At 32.5% G+C, this 8,852-nt stretch overlaps 1 long non-coding RNA gene across 4 annotated transcripts; it reads left to right on the top strand.

Annotated features, from left to right (window-relative positions):
- Window positions 1-3,426: 3,426 nt before the first annotated feature.
- On the top strand, window positions 3,427-7,084 carry LOC108471059 (uncharacterized). 4 transcript variants are annotated; one of them, XR_008273940.1, is made up of 6 exons: window positions 3,427-3,791; window positions 4,160-4,506; window positions 4,793-4,964; window positions 5,131-5,289; window positions 5,392-5,463; window positions 6,666-7,084. It is a non-coding gene; the product is annotated as an uncharacterized LOC108471059 (long non-coding RNA). The 4 variants fall into 4 exon arrangements; XR_008273941.1 differs by having other exon boundaries at window positions 3,428-3,791; window positions 5,150-5,289; XR_008273939.1 differs by having other exon boundaries at window positions 3,428-3,791; window positions 5,180-5,289.
- The last annotated feature ends 1,768 nt before the right edge of the window (window positions 7,085-8,852 follow it).

The following is an 8,852-nucleotide window of genomic DNA, read 5'->3' on the forward strand; positions in this document are numbered from 1 at the left end:
AAGCACATCTGAAATGACTTTATTACTGAACCAGTGTTGATCACTACATTTCCCTTGCCTTTGGCTTCAATCAAATCACCATTGCCAATTCTAATTTTTGAGCTGCAACTTCTGTCAAGGTCCTTAAACAAACTTTCATCAACTGCCATGTGGTGTGAGCAACCACTGTCCACAAGCCAATTGCATTTGACCTTGCTTTTGTGGCAAAACATGAGGCTGTGAAGACATGCTCCTCATGAGCTTGAAGATATTCAGCAGCTTAGGCTTGAATTTGCTGCTGTGCCAGTGTTTTTCCCTTATTTTTGCACACTTTCTCAACATGGCCTAACTGCTTACAGCTTCTACATTGGATGTCTGGCCTAAACCAGCAATATTATTCCAAGTGTGTGGTCTTCTTGCAGTGGACACATTGCGGAAACCTCCTCTTGCCTGAATCTTTCCTTGGTTTGTCCCTCTTGTCAGGCCAAGGCTTCTTTCCTTTCTGACTTATGCTGGAGCTCTCTTTGGCCTATGCTTGGAAGGCTTCTTCAGGATAGTCTTCCTGCCTGTTGGCCCTTCTCTGCTCCAATGCATAAAGGGAGTTCACCAATTCTGACAAGGAAATGGTTGTCAAGTCCCTTGAATCCTCGAGTGATGAGATTTTAGACTCAAATCTCTCAAGAAGGCTGGTGATGACCTTCTCTGCAACTCTGCTCTCACTGAAGTCTTCTCCAAGAAGCCTTATATTGTTTACAGTGGCCATGATCCTGTCTGAGTATTGCTTTATGGTCTCAGACTCTTTCATCTTCAAGTTTTCAAAGTCTCTCCTTAAGTTGATCAACTGTTGCTGCCTAGTCTTATCCGATCCCATGAACTCCTCCTTCAGCCTCTCCCATGCTTCCTTAGGTGTGTTACAGGCTATAATTCGAGTGAAGATTACATCTGACACTCCATTCTGCAAGTAGGCAAAGGCTTTGTGCATTTTGGTGCTCTCCTCAACATATTGCCTCATCTGAGCAATTGTGGGATTGGCCCTCAATAGAGGTGGCTCAAAATCATTTTCAACTACACTTCACAAGTCTTGTGCTTGAAGGTATGTTCTCATCTTGACTACCCAAATGTGGTAGTTCTCACCAGCAAACACTGGAGGTGGAGTGAAACTCATCCTGCTAAAACAACCTCAACAGCTTCAAACTCTTGCTTCTGGTGCTTTTGTTTTCTCAAAATAAAAAAAAAAATTTACCAACAACAGAGGCCCTCGAAGACTTAGGCTCTAATTACCATTTATTGGAACAATGGCAGCAACTTAAGCAAAATCAAAGCAAAACAAAAACTAAGAAGGAACCAAAAGCAATGATTGGAAAGAAAAGAGTTTGAACAAAATGTTGTAACCGGATAACTCATTTTTCATTGATAAAATTCAAAAATATATGAGTTACATACAAATTTGACAGTTACCTAATATTTATAACTGCTCCCACTAATGCAAAGAAAATACAATCTTTGAATTACAAGTAAAGTAAGCTGACATTTCAGCTATTACATCAAGACCAAATCAAAACTAATCCTACTAACTTTAGTAACCAGTTACGAACAAACTAGACTAAATTACATAGGAACAAAATGAAACAAAATGCACCAAGTCACTCTCGCTCTCGGTTACGCTACATTCTTTGATGCCTTGGTAAGTCATTGGTCACATGTTGCATTGCAGGCCAATGCTCAACATAAAAAGAGTACAAAGTCAAAATAACTTTGCATCATTCACTACAGGAAAACAGGGCTTTAGCGGCATTTTTAGCGGCGTTTTATCAAAAAACGCCATAAAAATTGTAAAACATAGAGCAATAGCGGTGTTTTTGGTAAAACGCCGCTAAAAACAGAGCAATAGTGGCGTTTTTTGTTAAAACGCCGCTAAAAACAGAGCAATAGCGGCGCTTTTGGTAAAACGCCGCTAAAAACTAGAGCATTACCGGCGCTTTTGGTAAAACGCCGCTAAAAACCGAAGCATTAGCGGCGCTTTTCGTAAAACGCCGCTAAAAGTCATATAACCCCTAAAAACCTAAACCCCAAAAAAATCATAAATACTAATCTATAATCCTTAAAACACTAAACTCCTAAACCTTAAAAAATCTTAAACCCTAAACTATAACCCCTAAAATACTAAACCCCAAAAAACATCACATGGATGTTGATGTACATCATATGTTAAATATTTTCTTATATAATTGTAAAAGAGATAGTATTAATTTTAAAATATTGAATTAATTATCATTATAGTTTAAGGTTTATGATTTAGGGCATATGGTTAAGGGTTTAAGGTTTACGAGTTACTATTTTAAGTTTTATGGATTATGGGTTTAGGGATTATGGTTTAAGGGTTAGGGGTCTAGGATTAAGAGTTTATATTTTAGGATTGATATATTTATTTTTAAAATGTGAATGATTAAATCAAAATTAAAGTTTCAATTATACATTTAAACCACGGTTAGAATTTCACATCTACAATTACATATTAAATCGAAATTCATATATAATTCTGAGATGTATCTCTATCAAAATTTAGGTGTATACATATAATTAAAAATCTAATTATGGTTTAAGGGTTGGGGTTAAGGGTTTATGATTTATGTTTTATGGTTTAGAGTTTAGGGGATAGGGGTTATGATATAATGATTATTATTTTGGAGTTTAGGATTTATGATTTAAGATTTAAGGCGTTTAATGTCCATGGTTTAGGGGTTTAGGGTTTATGATTTAGAGTTTGTGGTTTTTTGGTTTACAATTAGGATCGTAGTACTGTTTATGGTTTTAGGGGTTAGACTATTAAGGTTTAAGAGTTAGGGTTTTTAATAAGATAACAAAAAATAAAATTATTTTTGGGTTTAGGTAAGTAATAAAAGTCTATTTTAATTACTTTTATCCCTTATAATATATATATTTAAGGTTTAGGATATAAGTTTGCGGTTTGGGATTTAGGTTTAGGGTTTATTATTAGAAAATTGAAGCAACATTTGGATTTTACTTAGAAAAATTTTGAAAGTAAAAATATAGAAAATACATGCTAAAAATGAAAAAATAAAATACTATTAATTAAAATAATTTTAAATTTTTTTGGGTATGTGACTGATTTTTTAATTTATATATTAATTGATTTCTTATATAACTATAAAGAAGATAATATTTGTTTTAATATATTAAAATTATCAATATAGTTTAAATTATTTAAGAGAGAATGATAAAGTTTATATATATTAAAACAAAATAATAGATTTTTAGCAGAGCAATTTTGTGTAAAGCAAAATAAATTTTTACGGTGTTTTTATTAAAAATACCACAAAAGATAAAAAATAGCGGCGTTTTTATAAAAAACGCCACAAAAAATCTTACACAAAACGGCGTCGTTTTATTACCCAAAATGCCTTAAAACTTTTTCCCAAAATCGGTTCCCCCTTCCCCCCGAAATCCTAAAATTTGACATGATATCTCTTTTTTTCCCTCCTTTCTTTTTCCCAAAATCGGTTCCCTCCCCCCTCCCCAAAGAAATCCCAAGATTTCACCTGAAATTAGTAGAAGCAATGATTCTACTTCACTTCTCGAATAGAAAAAGAAAAAACCCTAGCAGGCACACTCTTCCCTCACTTTCTAAACTTGAATCTGTTAATCATCTAAATCAATGGTTGAAGAAGCAGTAGTAGCATCGACGCCTCCTCAATCATCTGTGCCGCTGTTTTGATCTACCCAGCAGCGAACTCGTATGTGAGGTTTTTTAATTTGGGTGCTGCCAGTTTCAATCGCCTTAGAAATTCCTGGTATTCAATATTACGTCTTCATTACATTTTAATTTCATGATTTGGGTGTTTCATTTTTTACAAACATTCGTTGTGTTTTGTTATCTGATTCTAGGTTTTGTGATGCTTTAATTCTACTAAATAGGTCTTTTACAGAGTAGGAATTAAATCCCTGTAATTTACAGAATAGAGCTTCATAATGAACCTTGAAATATTATTCCTCTCTAGTTTTTCTTTCATTCATTCATTCCTTTTCCATTTTTTTTTATGTTTAGTTTTGTTTCATAAACTTCAAACTAATAATCCCTACAAATGTTTTTCATCTGCTTTCTCTTCTCTTTCGCTCTCTCTTTCCTGTTCTTTTTATTTTCTTTCTACTATAAGAAAAGGCTCTATAAGCAACAAAATCCACAAGACGAACAAGGAAAATCCCAGGGAAGAAACGAGGCAAGTTGGGTCGGTTCGAGAAGGGGACCTGTTTGAATCTCAAAGCGCGAAGAAGAAAAAGAAAAGAAGAAAGAAAAAGAGATTGGATTCCAAAGGCAAAAAAGAAAATGAGGAAGACAGAAAGAAAAGGGAAGAACCAGGTCAGAGTTGTTCGGGTTCTCAGGTCAAGCCCCAGCTGGTTTGTTTGTACCCTTTTACATCAACGAGTAGTGCAACGCAAAGAAAGATCAAGCAACAATACGATCAGCTTGTTAAGTGTCATGGAAACAAAGGATTGACATTAGCTCAGGTTTGTTGAAGTTCCACTTTTTTCTTGATGTTCTTTAATCTATTGATTAACTTGACAAGTACTAATAAAGGCTATCCATTTTATAATTTGTATTGAATTATTGTAGTTTAAGATTTTTCTTATAGTTGAGAAAGTAAAAACAGTATAGCTGGTTGTGTTGAAAATGAAGGTCGTACTTTTAATTTACTCCTAATTTCATATATTATTATTCTACTACGTACAATTACTTATTATTTATTTTGTTTTATTGAAGAAAAACCACTAACCCATTGTTTATATTTAAAAGAACACTCTTGCAGGTTTTACAAAGCTATCATCCATATTGAGTAATTTAGAGATGCTTGACTTAAAATACAATTACTTGAATGATAGCATTCTGCTATCTCTGAGTGAGCTTTCATCTCTTTGATATTTAGATCTATCATACAATCGAATTGAAGGATCAAGTCATTCAAGAGGTAATTTAAGTATGGTCCGGTTTTAGTTTTTATTTGTATTGTGGCGTTTGACAGTGGTTTTCAATTCTTTTTATCCCCTGTAATGTAACTTTGCTTTTGCTTTAGTAAAATTTTCATATAGTTGAGAAAGTAAAAACAGTTAACAAGTAATTTTAATATATATAAGGTTTCCAATGGATTTCAAGACTCACCAAATTGGAAACTCTTGTTTTAAGTGGGAATTCTTTGAAGAATAGTGTTCTTCTCCATATGAGAAATCTTTCATTCTTGAAGAAATTAAGATTGAGCGATAATCACTTGGAAGGAAGGGTGCTTCATATTCAAGGTAGACTGATTTTACCTGATTCTTTTTAATTTTAAAATCAATTTGATTTTATCATATCATGAATATATATATAACTTATAAACATTTGGGATTGAATTTTAGGATTGAATAATTTGATAAACTTGAAGTACTTGGATTTAAGTTTCAACAACATTGAAAGCATCTCAAGCAAAGGTATAAGTATAGTATTTATATAATATTGATTCATATACAAGGTAGACTCGTTTTATCCGTTGGGTTAGTTTTTCTTCTCTCTTTGCTGTCTTTGGTTCATTTGATGACTTTGTTTTGCTTTTATTCGGTATAAACAATGATTACAGTTGATTTTAGTGGCATTTTTGTTTATTCCTTTTGGGTTAAGATAAAATCAAAGTGGTGAGTAGCACAGACATTCCCTTTTTACATGTATTCATTTTCCTTAAGCTGCCAAAATAACAAACTAAGGACTTCCAATTCTGTGAATTTTCTGAGTAACTTTTTATTATTGTTGGGTGGGAAGAACGCTCTAAGTGTATGACTACTCAATTTATTTAAATTAAACCAATTTTACTATTCCTCTTCTCTTGTCTCCATATGTATAAAATCCTTTGTTTTTTATTCTATTTTCCGGGAAAAACTAAAATGAGAAAAAAAAAAAACTCTATCGTGGGTTTTTCCAATAGACCAATAAAATAAAATGAATTCTGAATTCTTGACAAACCAAGGAAAAAGATAAGGTTGAGGGCCTCTTTAAAATTTATATATTTTTTAAATAAGTCTTATTTAAGCGTGAAGAGAGCAAGTTGTACTTGTATGTAAGTTACCAAGCAGAAAGAGATCTAAATAATTAGTGGATGATAGAACTTGAATTTGCTACTCGATAAGTGGTCATTCTTTTGGATCTTTCTTTTGATTTTTTACCTGTCAGTTGTTAGCTGCTTAAGGTGTAGGCGATAAAACAGGATTGTCAATGACTCAATTCTACTTTAAGTTTACTATGCTTTTTAATATGTATTTATGATCTGAAATTTAAATAATTCATTTGGATGAACAACTTATTATAGTGCCTTAAATGTTGTCAAGAGGCATGCTTCTTTTCTTTTCTTTTTAATATTAAATTTTGTCTATTTATTCTGTCAGTTAGAGCATATTAAACAATATATATATATACATGCATATATGTGGTGTGTGTCCCTTCTATTAAATTCTTGGTTATGTATTTGAACTTTGTTAAAACTTGAAATGCTTCAAAAATTATTGGTTTTACTTGTGAATTTTACCTTCATTTGTTTTTTTTTTCTGTGTTTTAGTTGTAGAAATTAAAATATTTTGCTTATTCATCAATTTACATTTGAGATAACCTTTATTCTAAAACCATGGTTTTGAATATTTTTCAGCTTATTAAGAGAGTAAGATGGCGTCCACTTTCACAGCCATGTCATCAGTTGGCTCATTCATTGCATCTAATGGTTTGGCCATAAAATAATTTATGGTTTTGCTCAATCAGGTGACCGAGATTCCGTTTAACAATTTTCTTTATTGCTGGAACAAGTCTTAACCAAGATCAAGATCAAAGTACTTCACTAAGTTATATATGCAGGCATTGCAATACTTTGGCTTCATCTAAGCTTGAGCGAGCCCTCTGTTGTATATTGTTTCTTCTTTTTTGATCTTCTTCCTTTGATTAATGAGAGGTGATGATGATTTAACATTATCTTTTCACCAGGATGAATTTTGTTTTTGTAATTGTAATACTTTGTGTGTGTGTTTTTTTTTTGTATTAAATTACATATTGAATCAATATTTATTTATTAAATTTAAATTCATTAATTTTTATATTTAGTTTTGAAGTTTAAATTTTAATGGAAAATTTAATTTAATTAATATTTTTATTTATTCTTAAAAGTATATAGTTTAAAGTTCAAATTCCAAAAATTAAATATAATATAATTTTTTTAAAAGGTCATGGTCTTTAGCGGCGTTTGTGGGAAAAGCGCCGCTAAAGGTTATAGTTTTTAGTGGCGTTTTTGAGAAAAGCATCGCTAAAGGTCATGGTCTTTAGCGGCGTTTGCAAAAAAAGCACCGCTAAAGGTCATGGCCTTTAGTGGCGTTTGCAAAAAAAGCGCCGCTAAAAGTTATGGTCTTTAGCGGCGTTTTTTTAAATAAACGCTGCTAAATTTTGCGGTGCTAGAGGCATTTTTTGCGGTGCTTGTGAAAATATCGCTAATAGTTTTAGTGGCGCTTAAAAGCACCGCTAAAGGCAAAAAAAACGCCGCTAAAAGTCTATTTTCCTGTAGTGATTACATTACAAAAATACTCAAGCATCAAAGAAACAAGACAGCTAGATAAAACACTAAAATAAGAATCCATGACACCTTTGACACAAAACAGATTCGTCAAGACAAAGCATCTTACAAAAATCAAAGATAAACCCAGAAAGTATTCCCACATTCATCAAATGATTTTTTTTATATATATATATGCTTTAAATTATTTCTAAGCTAACATTTATTTGCCATTAGCGTTTGTATTACCACGTTCATCAAATCCACATCATTAGTGGTGCATTCAAATTTATCAACATCGATAAGCTTTGTAGTCACTGCTCTTTCCAACATGGTGCTAGGAAGATCCATAGGATGCAAATAAGGCTTGTATAACTGACCGACAATGGGAGAGGATCTGCGGAACCCCACTCATGTTTCTTCTCTGAAAATTTAACCAACATGTCAAATTTATGTCTGTGGAATGGCCACTCAGGTATCTTTGTCCCTTGTTTCGGAGCAGCTGCACATGTCTAATATATTTGGAAGATTAATTATATTCATATGTTTGTATCTAAAAAAATATTAAATAAGAACAATATAATATAATATACCGTTGGATGCCTATAATGTTGTTTCGGGTGATTCAATGCTTGCTTCAATAGAATTCAAATTGCCTAAGATTCAGTGGAGAATAAAATGCAACTGCACAACAAAGTGAAACAAGCAAAAGGATAATCTAAAGATACAATTTAGATTGAAGTCGGTGGAAGTATAGAACGGAGTTCCTTGAGAAAACAGTAATTTATATATAAATGTATAAAATGTAAAGTCCCATATCAACAAAACAATTATTTCCTATGTTATTTATAATGACCAACATTACGTAACTTTATTGCCTTCCAAGTTGAGCCTTGCTAGAGATGACCCCAGCATCTTGCTTTGTCTTAGGCTATCGAGGGCACCCCCGTTTACCACGAATGGGTAGCCAATTTCATAATAGATTTGGCCTTGTTCCCTCCCAAACCGGTGTGGGTTTATCCAAACCTCCATGGTTAGTAGCATTTACTTCTTTTTCTTTCTCTTTTTCTGATTATAATATCTTTCTATGTTTTTTGTTTTACCTTACAAAATGGAAAATGTTTCGGTTTTTGTTTTACTGATTTTTTTATTGTGTTTGGCTTAATCTCAAAGTTGTTTGTATTAACAGTCAATCTAATGATACTCGATTCAGCTCCATGTATTTTTCTAATTTTGTGCTACTGATCATGATGTCTTACTTTGTGTTGTAAGTAGAGTTGAATATTACTGTGATTATGT

This window comes from Gossypium arboreum, chromosome 11 (assembly GCF_025698485.1).
Source record: "Gossypium arboreum isolate Shixiya-1 chromosome 11, ASM2569848v2, whole genome shotgun sequence".
In the NCBI taxonomy this organism is placed as follows: Eukaryota; Viridiplantae; Streptophyta; class Magnoliopsida; order Malvales; family Malvaceae; genus Gossypium; species Gossypium arboreum.